The sequence below is a fragment of the Anser brachyrhynchus genome, assembly GCF_964034855.1.
Source record: "Anser brachyrhynchus genome assembly, chromosome: 2".
NCBI classification, from domain to species: domain Eukaryota; kingdom Metazoa; phylum Chordata; class Aves; order Anseriformes; family Anatidae; genus Anser; species Anser brachyrhynchus.
Genome location: NC_137695.1, coordinates 2,763,886 through 2,778,420, shown reverse-complemented (window position 1 = coordinate 2,778,420; position 14,535 = coordinate 2,763,886).

The window sequence follows — 14,535 nt, the reverse complement described above, 5'->3', positions numbered from 1 at the left end:
GCATAACTCAGCAGCAGTCTTTTTCGGTTTGCCTCAAAAGAATGAAGTCTAAGTTCCAGGAGTTTTCCCATGGGCTTTTTACACCTCTTTTATGAATTATTCAAATGGAATAAGACAATTCTTAAATCTTGACCAACACCATTGGACATTCATGGACTTCCTTCTCTCTAGCGCAAGAAAAAAATAAAGAAAACAAAATCCCCACCCCCCCAAAAAAAACAAAGAAAATGAAATGGTCTCAAGAGGAGGGGATAACAAATTCTTCCAACACTGACTTCCCTAGCACATTTCTGTTGGTACTAAGGGCTTGGAATTGAATCATGTCCCCACACAGAAGAAACTGCATTCACATTCCCTTACCTTTGGTAATGTGTTACGAACTGAGTTTTAGACATCTTTTCCTCTCACCATATCTGAAGCAAAGATCCATAGCTGTGTTTACCAAGCATAGTAAGATGTTTCCTAGTAGCTCCGAGCATGACACCAAAGGTTGGTCAATTTAGATCTGTAGATATTATGAAAAGTTACAGACACTTAAATGTCATGTATTGTAAAGCTCAGTGTTGTGGAGGCTAAATTCTCAGTTGGTCTGGACTAAATTACTATGTCCCCATCCCCAAAGAGATATGTAGAGAAACATAGACTTAAATATGAAGTTTCCTAATGCATTGCCCAAATGACTGGACCAGCTGAACCATTTGGGTAAAAAAAAAAAAAATAATAACCCATCATAACAAGGGGCTAATTTTATGGCTAAAGCATTGGTGCAGGACTCAGAAAGAATACATGACACTTCCTTCTTTGCCACAGACTTCTTGCATGACCCTTGATTAACTTCCTTGCTCTGCTTCTTCTTTTGTTAAATTTGTTAAAATTTGTTTTCTTCCACCTTTAAAATACCTTTTTATGCTGAAAGAGGAATTTATCTTCTTTTGCTTAAGCTGCCTACAGTTTAGTTTTCTATCCAAGCAAACTGTCTAATCTACTTCTTCTATTTGCAATAGAAACAGATTATTTGCATCCTAAACTAGACATAAGGCTTGTGATTCAGCTGCTTAAAAATATTACAATTTTAGATGCTATCAGACATCTCACCTTCTTCCAGCTGCCACTGCAGAAGGGTGTGGGTGTCCTGTAGGTGTACATTCTATCAGCCAAGTCCATGAAATTCTCTGAGACAACTGGAGCATCTCAGATAGATCTAGGTACAGATTGATGGGCATCTGAAATGAGTCAGTGCAGTGGATGAAATGAAATGTCCTCCAAAGGGCTACTTGTTCTTGGACTGCTGAAGGAAACCTGAAATATTATATAAAGATGGGAACCTAATTTGTGTATGTCCTGAAGAAGAGATGGCTCCTCTTGTAAAGTGTTAAAAACAGGGAACATTTGTAATTATGCATATGGCTAACACTAAAAACAGTATGATAATCACCTTGCTGGGATTTCCATGAGCTATTCTATTTCACATAATAATGGCAAAAGCAACTCAGAAAAGAAACCTAATGCAGGCAGCTTCAGTTAAAATTGACCAAGATTTTTAAGAGCTCTCACTGTCCAAGTATCTGGTGCAGGAGAGGTTTGTTGTTCACCATCCGAAAAGTATTAAATTCTTCTCCTTGTAAAATATTTAATTCCACTTCATAATGACAGGCAAACCATTATGTAGCAGAAGTGAAAATCCATAAGGTTTGTATTTAATAAAAAACATTTACTCTCTCCAGCTGACCTTTTTTAAAAACATGGCATTTCCCAGAGAAGGGAAAGCAGGGGTTTGGAAACAGATAATATTAATAAAAAGTGTAATGCAAAATGCAGTCTCTATGAGACTTTATATCAGGTTTGGTGTCTTTGCTAATCTGGGAACTTTTAATTACATCTCTCACAGGGAGACAATACAATTGAAAATTAACATAGTAAAGTAGCTATTAACATTATCATTATTGTTATTAAAGTGCTTTAAAGTAATGCGCTAAAACAGTTTACTGAGGAGAGTGTCAAAACACTATGCCCCAGCAAATGATTTGTTTGACCAGAACTTTTATTTCTTCCAGCAAGAATTTTACTGGATGGATTTTAATAGCTGAACATTTGGAAAAATGTCTTTAGAGGATTAGGTGGCTGGAACTGCTTAAATGCTTTTGTGCAAGCTGGGAAAGCCATTGCTTAAAGGGCAAAATTCAACACACAGCATGTTTGGGTAAATTATTTCCAGGCAAAAAATGATAACCTGAGCTGGCATTCATGATAATGGGTTCTGTGATATTGTCCCTCAGGACTTTATCCAATATTAAAAGCCAAAGGGAAGAGATTTCCCACCCTTTCCCTTGGGAAAATCTAAGTCATCTGGTAGTTGTGATTTTCAGGAAATATATCCTAATCATCAGCCTTATTTTTCCTTCTGTCATTTTTCATCTCCCCACACCTAGTCCTGCCTCGAGCAGTATTTCTTTTGCTTTGCCTCTCTAGTACATCTGAATACTGCATTTTCCAAGCTTGATCTCCTATTAGCTCTCATAAACTCGTGCAAATACAAATGATACTTTGAATTTTTTTATATGGTTTCCATTCCTACAATGATATGATATTTATTGTCTTTTAAAAAATATACTTAGGATTCATTTGTTGTGAGAAAGGCTTGAAAATACTTCCTGTGAAATAGTAAAATTCAGAATGAAAATAAAATAAAATGAAATGAATGAAAATTATTTTCAGAATGAAAATAAAATAAAAAATCCAAATAATATTGTTAAGCTAATTGTAAGCTGATGTCATAATTTCTGGGATCCTGCTTCAAAAGTTTTGATTGCTGAGGAGTAATCAACCCTATCCTCCCTGCTTACCCAGAGCATGCACACATCATATCAACCTGAATATTTGTTCGTTGTCCTGATTCTCCTGGAAGTGCTCACTAAGGTCAGTAGGACCATATGAAAAATACAAAGTACTCCTCACAAGTATCTTGGGTGAAAAGGATGGATCAGATAATCCCCAGAGATTGCCTTCAGCCTTTCTTACCACTGTTTTATTACTATGTAAATAAGAATAATCTCTCAACAATCTTCTTCACAGTCTTGTCTGCATTTCACATGATGAATATTGAAGATCTAGGTGAATTAGGTCACTCAGTGTTGGAGTCATCTGAGATGCTATTCTTTCTCTATCCCTTCTCACATTTAATCAATTTCATTAAATCCTCATATCTAGGATGCTCCCATTTATGCAGTCACTCCTCTAGAAGTTCAAAGCTTTTTCTGCATCTGAAATACCTGCAAATATTGCCATGTGATGTGGGAACATTTTCCCATAGAAGATACATGTAAGCAGCATACTGCAGCACTGGACAGAAATATCCAAGCTAAAGGAGCTGCAAATCAGCTACCTGAGGTCCCAGAAGTTGTATGGCTGGATTAACACGAGAATACTCAGAGCTAGCTGAAATACCTTCCCACTGCTGTACCCGTTGGGATGGGCACAGGGAGAAAGCAAGGTCTAGATGACCTCAAGGAGGTTTCCCCCTCTGTCTTTGCCAGCTCTAATTTCAACAAGGCATGGTGAGGTCTTGAGTTCCCCCAGTCCCCTGGTAGTCCCATAAAATAAACACATCTTGGGGTTTTGTGGGAATGGGAAAAAAAAAAGAAAGATACAGGCCTTTCTAACCTTTTCTGAAAGACAAAGAATCCCCTGGCTTGCAGTCAGAGCCTGAGATAAGTTATGGGGCTTGTATCAGAAATTGTGTGGCCAGCTGGGCTAGCGAAGTGATTGTCCCTCTGTACTTGGCTCTGGTGAGGCTGCACCTTGAATACTGTATTCAGTTTCGGGCCCCTCACTACAGGAAGGACATCGAGGTCCTGGAGTATGTCCAAAGCAGGGCAATGAAGCTGGTGAAGGGTCTAGAGAACAAGTCTTATGAGGAGCAGTTGAGAGATCTGGGGTTTAGCCTGGAGAAAAGAAGGCTCAGGGGAGACCTTATCACGCTTTACAACTACCTCAAAGAAGGTTGTAGGGGGATGGGGATTGGTCTCTTCCACCATGCAGCAAGTGATAGGACAAGAGGAAATGGCATCAAGCTGTGACAAGGGAGGATTAAGTTGGCTATTCAGAAAAAAATCTTCACTGAAAGGGTTGTGAGGCATTGGAACAGGTTGCCCAGGGAAGCGGTTGAGTCACCATCCCTGGAGGTATTTAAGAGATGTATAAGTGGGACATGGCTTAATGGTGGACTTCGCAGTGCTAAGCTAATGGTTGGCCTTGATGACCTTAGAGATGTGCTGTGCCTGTATTAGTAACAACCATGCTCTTGCCAATATGCAAGTAGTCTATGATGAGACATCTCAAAACATGACCAAGGCATGTAGCTGACATGGGTAAGCACAGAATAGTTTCTTTGCCTTTTTTTTTTTTTTTTTTTGACAAACAGATGTAGAAAACCATCTTCCTATCACAGACAAATGAGCTGAAATAAATTTCATTTAATCAGGACACTGAAGCCAAGGCTCTGATCAGTGTCATCTCCATCAATAGCTAGACAGGAGTTGACTTACAGCAGAACACCTGACTTATTTTAACACTTCTCAGAAGAGGACAAGGCACACTTGGGAAATACCCGTTGCCCTCCACGGTGTGCAGAGGGACCACAGAGTGATGGGCTTATACTTTACTGGTCATCTGTTTGCACTGGTGGTGTCTGGGCTTTCTCCCTGCTCAGGGTGCATGAGAGGACACCCGTATGTGGTGCAGAGTTAACCAGCATCAGCCTGGCTCAGCTCTGCCACGAGAACCACAGAAGGATCCCATGTGCAGGGAAAAGTCTGAATGGTGCAGGGAGAACTGCAGGAGACATAAGCCACATTCACATCATGCTGTCCCTTCTCAGTCACACCTTATGCTGTCCTCAAACCACTTCCCATGCTCATCATAGTGTGTCTGCTCCTGCTCCCACTTTCTGTGCTGCCTTCTTCTAGCTTGCATCAAGTCTGGCTCAATAATTTTCATCTGCATCATATTTTGCCCCAGCATCCTCTTAAAGACTGCCCTTCCTTTATTTATTTATTTATTTTTATTTTTATTTTTTTATTGCAAACTTTTTTTTTCCTTCTTTTGTTATTCTAGGGATCTCTTTAGAGGACCTGATGTCATCCAAAGCATTTATTTTTACCCTCTGACTTGAGATTTATAAGCAGATCTGAGGTAATGTTGTCATGTGGCTACATCAGGAAAGCAGGAAGAAAGTTGTTTTGTCTGAGACGCGACATCTTCCCGTATATTAAACCAAGTCCTGTAAAAGTGACCTGGAAGAGTGAACTGCATTTTGCAGTGCTGAACCTCAGGGCTGCCAGATGCACTGAGGAAAGGACAAACTCTGCATGGAGGTCTAGAAGCAGGGCTGTTCATACATCGGGTCATTACAAGCTGCCACCTCAGAGCAGCAATGCTTCCCAGCTGCATCAGCTCCAGTTTGCATGCACCTTAAGATCAAACTCACCTATTTTCGTTCCTATAACCCTGCAAGTGTGGTGTCATGCATTCCCCAAATCCCATGCAGAACAGGCATACTGCAGGCACCCCAAAGCATGGGTATATGATGGTTAGAAGTGAGCTCTGCCTGCTTCTGGCTGTTCTGGAAACAGGTCCCCCAGGGCTATGCAGGCATATCTACTCCGTTTAAGGACAGAAGACTGTGTAACTGCCCCTTCCTGCCTATTCCTATACATCCTGCCATTAACTATGTCATCATCCTAAATTAAGTGGTATGTTTCCTTTCAGTTTATTTTCCCTTCTGAAAACTCTCCAAACTTATGAGCTTGTGGAAGTCTCTCAGCAACTTCAGTTGCAAAGATCTTTATTTGGTGATGGCTCCAATTTGACAGCTGCTTTTTGAAATGTGTCCTATAGCATGTTATGTACTTCATACACCATTTGCTCTTTTGATATTTCAGGGAATTAAAATGAAAAAAAAAAAAAAGGGTATCCTAGAAGATAGGATACCAATAGGATACTCAATAAGCCATTTACTTTGTCCCCGATAAAGGGACAGCTAAGTCAGTACTGGCAAACAATAAATGCCCACAGACCTACTCCTCATATTCTGCTCCACTGTTTCATTATTTTTATGATTAAAAAATTCCAATAGAAAAAATATTCCCCTCCCCCTAAGTTTCTAAATCGACTCTCCCTGACTGAAGCTCAAGGTCTCTTATCCTGTCCCTAATGGACAGGGAGGTTGGTTTGTTTTCTTTATATGCTACTGTCTCCAGATTAGAACAGTGGTATCAGGTTTCCCTTCTGTTTATTTTTCCCTCAACTTTAAAAAAAATCTGGTCACTGGAAAGAAAAGGTATCAATCCCAGAGGGAAAACACTTGCACTTTTCCTCCTACTGAGAAACTGGTTCTCAAATAACAAGCAGACTATGAAGCACTACAACAAAGGTCTCTCATCAAATCTGAAGTTTCCTCAGCAAATGGAACTGATTTTTTCTGATCAGAGATTTGGTCCTGAAAATCATATTCACCAATACCAAGCATGTTCTTACCCTCAGTTTCCTATAAATTTAGTTTTAATAATCATTCCTTTCTTTCTCTGGAACTGATATTATACCACTTCTCCACAGGCTACTTATGTTACCATTTTCTCCACTTAACATAGCACAATAGTAATAACAATCTTCATCATTTTCAAAGATTTAACATCAGCCTGTCTTCAACACAGTTTAAGTATGCATTAACATAATGCATAATAAAAATATTAAAAAGTCATCATGCTTCTCTTGAAAAATGGATACTGAAAATTTATTTCAAAGTATCTGTGTATGGAATTCTATTCTTTGTCATGAGGAATAAAGATAAATGATCTTGAAAAATGCTTGAATATTTTCAGCTGTTTTACAGTGACTTTATCAGAAGTATGTAAAAAGTAAGATCCTACTGAAATGATTTGGTGAAATGATTTCATATGCATGTTAGATATTTGTAACCATTTTTTCCTGTGTAAGAAACACTAGATTTCACCATTCCCTGTCCCTTTTGTTTTAAATATCAAATATTCTGATGCAAGAACTCTGACAAATCCTTTTTCAATCATGTAAATCCCCATATAACTTGTATATATATGACCTCTCTTTCTGCTCCGTTTTGCTAAAAATAAGCAACTTTTGAGGTCTTTTGCCTACATTCACGTCTATACTAGGCTGTTAGAAAACTGATCTTACACCCTGGGACTATGTTGTTCATGTGCCGTATATCATATCTTCACTTGTCCAAAAGATTGTCTTGTCATTGCCCTTCTATCCTTGGATCTTTGCCTGACATTCCCATGCAAATGTGTTTGGCCTCTCTCCACTAGTTTTCACAAGCTGTGTTGGGCCATTCAGCTTACTTATCCTATTTTGTCATTCCTCCCCTTATAATACTAGGAATGTGCCTACTCTAAAATATGTATTTATCAAGTCTAGATTAAGGATGACCTTTGAAAATTGGAAGGTTCTTTGGATCAAATTTGCTCTACTCATTATAGGGCATATAGATTAGCTGCACAGTCAACTCAATTTTTTAAAACCTGAATAAGAATGTACTAATTTGCGCAAAGGCCAGGCTAAGAATAGATTCTGAGTCTCACTTAATCAAGAATAGTTAAAAGGATTTAATTTTTTTTATGCTTCGTATGGGGTAGGATTAATTTCATCTAAAACCAGAAGTTCAGCTCACAGTTAAAGACAGCTGATCTTTGGGATTTGCATGCAGATACCTTGGGGGATTTCATCTGGCCTTCAACTGTTCCTCCAATGGGAACTGTTCTCCCAAAAGTCCTTTGTCATGTTAGTTATATGGATGTCTTAGACAAACTCAAGCTTTTCAACTACCACTAGAGATCTGTGTCCACCCATCTGAGTACAGTCTTTATTTATGTTAAAGCTTTAGGGAAATTGTAGCCTTCACTCAGTAGCACAATAATAGCTGACAGTGAGTGCCTTCCTAAACACTTTCCTGTCTTGTCTTCAGATACAGCTCCAGAAAGGCACAGGTTTCAGCCAGATGTAAAGGTCTGTATTTTAGCTACAAAATAGTTTTCTAGATTGCACTCAGTTCCTCTATGATGTGTATGGTAAGCAGGTATTTAGTTTCATTGTAATAAAGAAAGATGCGCAACTCCAGGGTGCAGTCAATCTTACCTATATAAACATGTCTTGGGTTTGATAAATCACGCCCAAGGGATGCTTATCTCAAAGCTTAAAACAGTGTTTTTCACAGATCTTTCAGGTCAAAGCTTATCAGAAACACTTTCTACTATAGGCAGTATATAAAGAGAAGGTGATGAAAGGAGGCAAAGATCAGCATTAATGCTGCAATCATTGATGAATAGACCTCAGTAAACTACAAAGATGGATTATGGTTGTTTTATTTATTTATTTATTTATTAACCATTCAATATTTTTAATAATATTATTTATATAATGATATTATATTTATATTATATTTATATATTTATATAATAATATTATCTTAATATTTTATTATTTTAATAATATTTTTATATTATTAGCATTAATTTAATATTATTAATATTTTAATTATTTTAAGAATATTTCAATATATTATTTTAATAATATTTTAATAATATTTTTTATATTTGATAATAATATAATATGATATAATATTTTAAAATAATTTTTTATTTTTTTTAATAATTTTTTTTCTCCCTCTCTCTTTTTTTTTTAACAGATAACTATAAAAGGAATTATTAGTTAGCAATGAACAATATCAAAAAATAGCACATAGGATTTCATTTATCTTTTTAGAATAAGACAACATTCGAATAACTTATTTGTTAAATTATACATAACTGGAGACAGCCAATGTCTAGTTCTGAATTCTCCCAGAAATTTCACATCAGGATTTTCACTCCAAACACACAGATAGGGTGATATTATTCTCAATATTACAAATGAATGAAGCTGTTAAAAATAAAAATAATAATATCTTGTCTGCTGTGCAGAACTATCACTTAAACTTCTCTGTGTTTCCAGGTATCAAAAACTTCTGCTGGTGAATGGCACTTCTGCTCCAATACTGATATTCCCACCTGTAGGAAGTGGTGAGAGTGAAGAATATCTTAAATAATGTCTGTGGCCCACAACAATATACAAAGATTTTCCTTGGACTCACAGGCAAGCAGCGAAAATGGCACATTTTGCTGGTACAAATAGCCATGATCTTTGTTATCTGTACAGAAAGGAGACTCAGGTCAGAACAAAAAGGGGGTCTGACACCCCCTCATATGTCACCTATGAACTTTATAGTTAGAATTAAGTGGGTTGTTACCCACTGAGCTACCCATCCCCTTCCCAGACCACTTTTTAATGTGTGTTTGGGATATGAGTTTGCACATTGAGTTCAAACCTCTGTAGCCATACACAGGTTGGGAATACCTAACCTGAGGTAAAAAAGGATTGAGGGCTAGTGTTTCTTATGTTTGTTTGTTCCGTTTCATATACCTGAGATCCTGGCTCCAGCTAGACGTCCACCTGAATTACGGGTCACCTTAGTCCGATTATCATTTTTAGTCACTGAGAAATGGAGGAAATAAGGGAAGAAACAATATTTTGTCACAAGGCTTCAGAAATCAGCAGTTTCTTCATACCAATGGAAGAAGTGGAGAGGATGCTGATGTATCTTATTACAGTCATAGGAAAAGTAAATCATTTTGGTGAAGACTGGCATCAGAAGAACACTGCAGGCCTCACAACACAGAAGTTTACCTAAGAAATAACGTCATATATCTTTATTCACCATAAATGCCGCAGGAAGAAGTCCACAAATACCACCCTTGTATTTTGGCGGAGCTGCACGGTTCCCTTGCCGAGTGTGGCTACTGTGCTCTGGCATGGAGACGAAAAGGTGGGGAACTGCCATGGGTGTTTCTGGCAGCTGCAAGGAGGTGGCTAGAGTCTGTTTGTACAGGGACTCGCAAGGAACTTTAATGTGAGAGCTACTTCTCCCAGGGATGTAATGGGAATTTGTGGCAATAAAATGTGGCCTCAGGAGGGCCATTCAGATTTTATTAGCTTTTGTGGAAAGATTAAAAACTCATCTAAAGACCATCCCACTTTTGCTTTTCAATTATCCTAACCCCCTGGGCTTCTTGGCCGGCATTTCAGGAAGGAATGCTGTAGTGTGGGCAGGTGATGGTTTAGACTTTCCAAGTGCCACGCTCATTTGATCTCCCCCCTTCTTCTTCTCCCCTTGCCCTGAGTCCTAATCACCTTCCCTCCTTCCTAACATACAAACGTATGCAAACACACAGCTCCTGGTTGTGCATGGGACTTTTTGTACTAAGAAGACTACCTGTCTGCCTAGTTTAAGAGGCAGACGATGGCAAAGTTTAAATACAGGTACACATTTAAAGTCCTCTATTTACGCTGGGAAGAAAAGAGATTGAAAACATTTTACTCCACTCATATTCTTTGTCACTGCTATTAGACTTCTTTCCCCAGACCAAACCTTTACATCAGAAGCTGAAAAACAAATGAACAAACTGGAAGGCGAGAAATTCATTGCCCATCCCTCTCTTTGCCTTAGTGAAAGGGACATTAGCAATACAGAGACTTCCTCCTACATTATGTCAGTAAATTTTCTACTTCAGTGCATGGCAGAGAACTACTAACTCAAACCTTTCATGTCTGTGTGGGTACACATCACTTTCTTGGCAGTAGCCGGATGCCAACTACTCAGCTTGTGTTGCTGGCACCAGTCCTTACGCATTGCACAGAGCAGAAGAGCTTCTGTTACATCTCCACAAAATGGGGATTTATTTTTTTCTTTTTTTTCTAAAAACAACTGTGCAAGTGGCCTTAGCAGCCTTCTAAAGACATTTGCTCATTAGTATACTCCCTAAAAAAGCAATTCATTTTGATAGAGGGCTGCTGATGTAACTTCCCATGGTTGGCTGGAGTTTCATCAGTTCTCTTAAGGTCAGAAATTTGGTTAGCTGAAGCTGGGAAGCCTCCAAGGAAAACGAGTAACATTTAGGATGCAGTCCTGGCAACTCTAGAGACTTTCGTCTTCTGCCTGAGCCTATAGGAAAGCTATATTCCAGAAAAAAAATGTTCTATTGAAGCAAAAAGCCAAATCCCCGCATGACTGTGTATGTAGAAGGCTTATTGGACATTTCCCTCTTGATCATTAAGTGATCTGATGGTAGGAACAGCATTTAACCTCTCATGTTTATATTCATATCAGACAAAGCTTAATGGCTTGTACTGGGAACTTGGAAGGGAGAGAAGAGAAAAATCTCACTAGTTGTACAGGGTCTATGGAAAAAGAGTTTCTCCTTCTGACTAGGGGTATATGATGAAGCCAAACGAAGAAGATGAGATAAGGTACTTTATTTATAGGCCTAACGTGTTATGAAAGCCTAAAATTTTTCTCCCTAGCTTGAAACTTTTCCCAGTTTAAAAATAAAAATAAATTCCTACAAACTTCCCCTTTAAATGACAAGTGGAATACATCTATGGCTTGCTTTCAACAACAGTAAGAAGTAGGGGGAAATTATAGGCACATTGCCTATAATGTTATTTATATGCTGCTGCATAATGGATTTATTTCAGGTTACATTTCAGGTGTGGAGGAGCAATTCCTTTAGATTGCTACCCAAATCATAAGACCATCCTTGGCTTGGAGGAAATAGATAGGTTTATGTGATACCAGCAAGCTGGCTTTCAAGACATCCACTTCCATAGCCTCATAGCTAGAAGCGTTTCCAACCCCCTCAATTCACAGTCAAGCCCAGATGGCCAGGTGGGATCCATGTTATATTTGCTACATAGAAGTGTTCATCTGAACTCTTTCAGACCAGGCTCCCTTTCCAGTGAAGGGGGAGAATAAACCATTTCTCAGGGCTGTACCAACATCAGTATCTGAAAGACGTCGGTTTTCTCATCTATCTATAACTTTCTGAAGGCCTCCAGACTTTATCCAGCTGAGGCATTACAGGTACTGCTGTTCTCATCACCTTTTGAGAGACATTGGGCAGGGTTAGGAGCCCACGCCAGTTAACATAAAATATCTTTAGGCATCGTAGGGAGCCCAAGTAAGTCTCTTGTTATCACTCCACAAATATAAAAAGTCTCACATAGATCCTGCATGACATTTAGATGGTGTCATGGGGCTGTCTGCTCTGGCCCAGACACCTCTGTTTAGGTGAATAGAGTTCCTCTGACTATAGTGGGATCTCAGACACTCAGTGGAAAAGGAGATGCCTACACTAAACTAAATTTAGGAGTCTTAGCCTGTGAGCTGAACAATGCCCCTAAAGTTGCATGAGAAAACTCCTTCCTCCTTTGGCAAAAAGAATGTCTTTTAACTTTGTATGTGTACATTGTAGATGCCCAAATCTGAATATGTTAGCCCAGACTTTGACCTAATGTAAGCATATACATCACAGAGAGGCATTTTAAGAGCTTAATTTAGTTGCAGATCTACAGGCACCTTGAGCCAAATGAGATGCTTGAGGGCATCTGATACATTTGCACAGGTCTGCCAGATGTGACATAATGACTACAAGAGACTTGTATCTTGCTGGATCTGCAGCTGGAGGCAAAGCAAAATTATTTCAGACATCTCGGATTCCATTAGACACTTATGCTCAGACAGCAGAATTAGCCCCTTGGTACCTTTAAGAGAGGAAGACGAACTGCTCTCTAAAGCTGTGATTCACCTGCATAAACATTGGCACCTAGTACCATTTGAGACTGAGCTTTTAAGACATCTCAGCACAGCTGGCATATATGACACAGGGCATGCAGGACACCTTGTCCTTTCAGGAGCAGACACCTAATGTGAAGGCAGGGTGGTACCCAAAGCACAGCAGACAACTGTGCTTGCACAAGTGAATCCCATCCTAAATGCCTATTTCTCTTCTTTGTAGAGAGAGCCTTGGGCTATCAAGTCCAGTGCAAACCTCTAGATTTGCTCAGGAGAATCACACCTATGATTTCTCCTCCTTCCAGGAGGTGAGCTCTCCCTGCCTTCCCATGGAAAGAGACTGATCTCACACATCCCCTTTTCTACAGCTGGGTAAAGAAAAGACCCACTTGCCTCCCAGAACAGACACACATACTCCACAGTCCCAGGGATAGTCCTTCATGAAGCTTTGGAGTGTATGTCCAACACTTTGGGAACACCTGCTTGAAATGAACATTACTTTTTTATGGATGAAACAGATGCATTGACTGATGTCTTCTCTGGAGAGCAGGAGAAGACAAAGGCTTAATTTCCGTGTAGTGCATGCTTGGGACAGGATTAATGTCTAAACCTGCCTTATGCTAATGAGCTGCTTTTCTGTTTGTTTGTTTGTTTGCCTGTCTTGTCGGGCTGTGATTGATTCTGAACAGTCACGTTAGACAGTAGAGGTTTTGCTGACCACAGAAGCTGTCTCAGTTTCATTCCAGAAAGCTTGTTATTCCCTGCACAGTTCTGCCTGTGGTGGATTCACTCATTTTTCCTCATTTATCCCTCGTAAGGTGCATTCAAAATTCGGAAACCAGGTGATGGGAGGGGATGGAGTGTGGACACGTTGAATTAGGTAAGATACCCATAATTCCCAAGGATCTGATGGACCAGAAAAAGAAGCCTTTAGCTTTGGGAGCAGGATTTTATTTTTTCCCCTGTGGTTTCGGCTGCAAAGCAAAGTGGAGTTGGAGGTGGAAGTTGGCTTTTGGCATTGGTATGCTTTGTAATTCACTACCAGATGGCAGAAGGGGATTTTTTTTATATATATTTTTTTTCAATGATGACAATTGCTGTTGGTTTAAGCCTTCTGCAAAGACCCAGGTGCTCCCTCCCTGCTTTGATATGCATCTCTCCTCCTCCACCATGCTCTGTATAATTATGTATACCCACATTCATTTGTAGCTGTAATACAAAATTCCTTCACTTCCGATTATGCATTTTCTTGAGATCTGGGAAAATCCAAATCTGAAAAATTGATAAAGCTTTTCTGCACTGGAAAGACTGGGTCTTTTGGTGCACTGATTTATTAGTTATCATAATTTTCCATTTGATCTTCAGCATTAGCTTCCATAGAAACTTTTAAATGGAGCTTGTCAAAGGACCAGAGTTATGATACCTCATAGTTCTGGGTCTTTAATGGATAGGTTTGCAAATATTTCTAATAATAAATTGAATCTAAAATGTATTTGCATCAAGTGTCACGTTGATTTGTGATATTCAAAAATTACTAATGAAGCTTGATAATTTGCTGGAAAGACCTCATGAGTATATGTGAACACATTAAAATAAGTCAGGAAGAATATATAGAACTGTAACTTCTCAAGTCAAATGACACTGGGGATGGCATTCGGAATGAAAATAATGTACCTAAATTTAGATGTCTAGAGTACGAGTGTAATGAGTGAGAGTAATGTAAGAGTGCAAATGTATTACTGATGTACAACCTCCCACAATAGTCAATGAAGATGCAGTAACTCACTGTCAACAGGAGACTTAACAGAAACTATCCAAGATATTTTAAAGCTCAT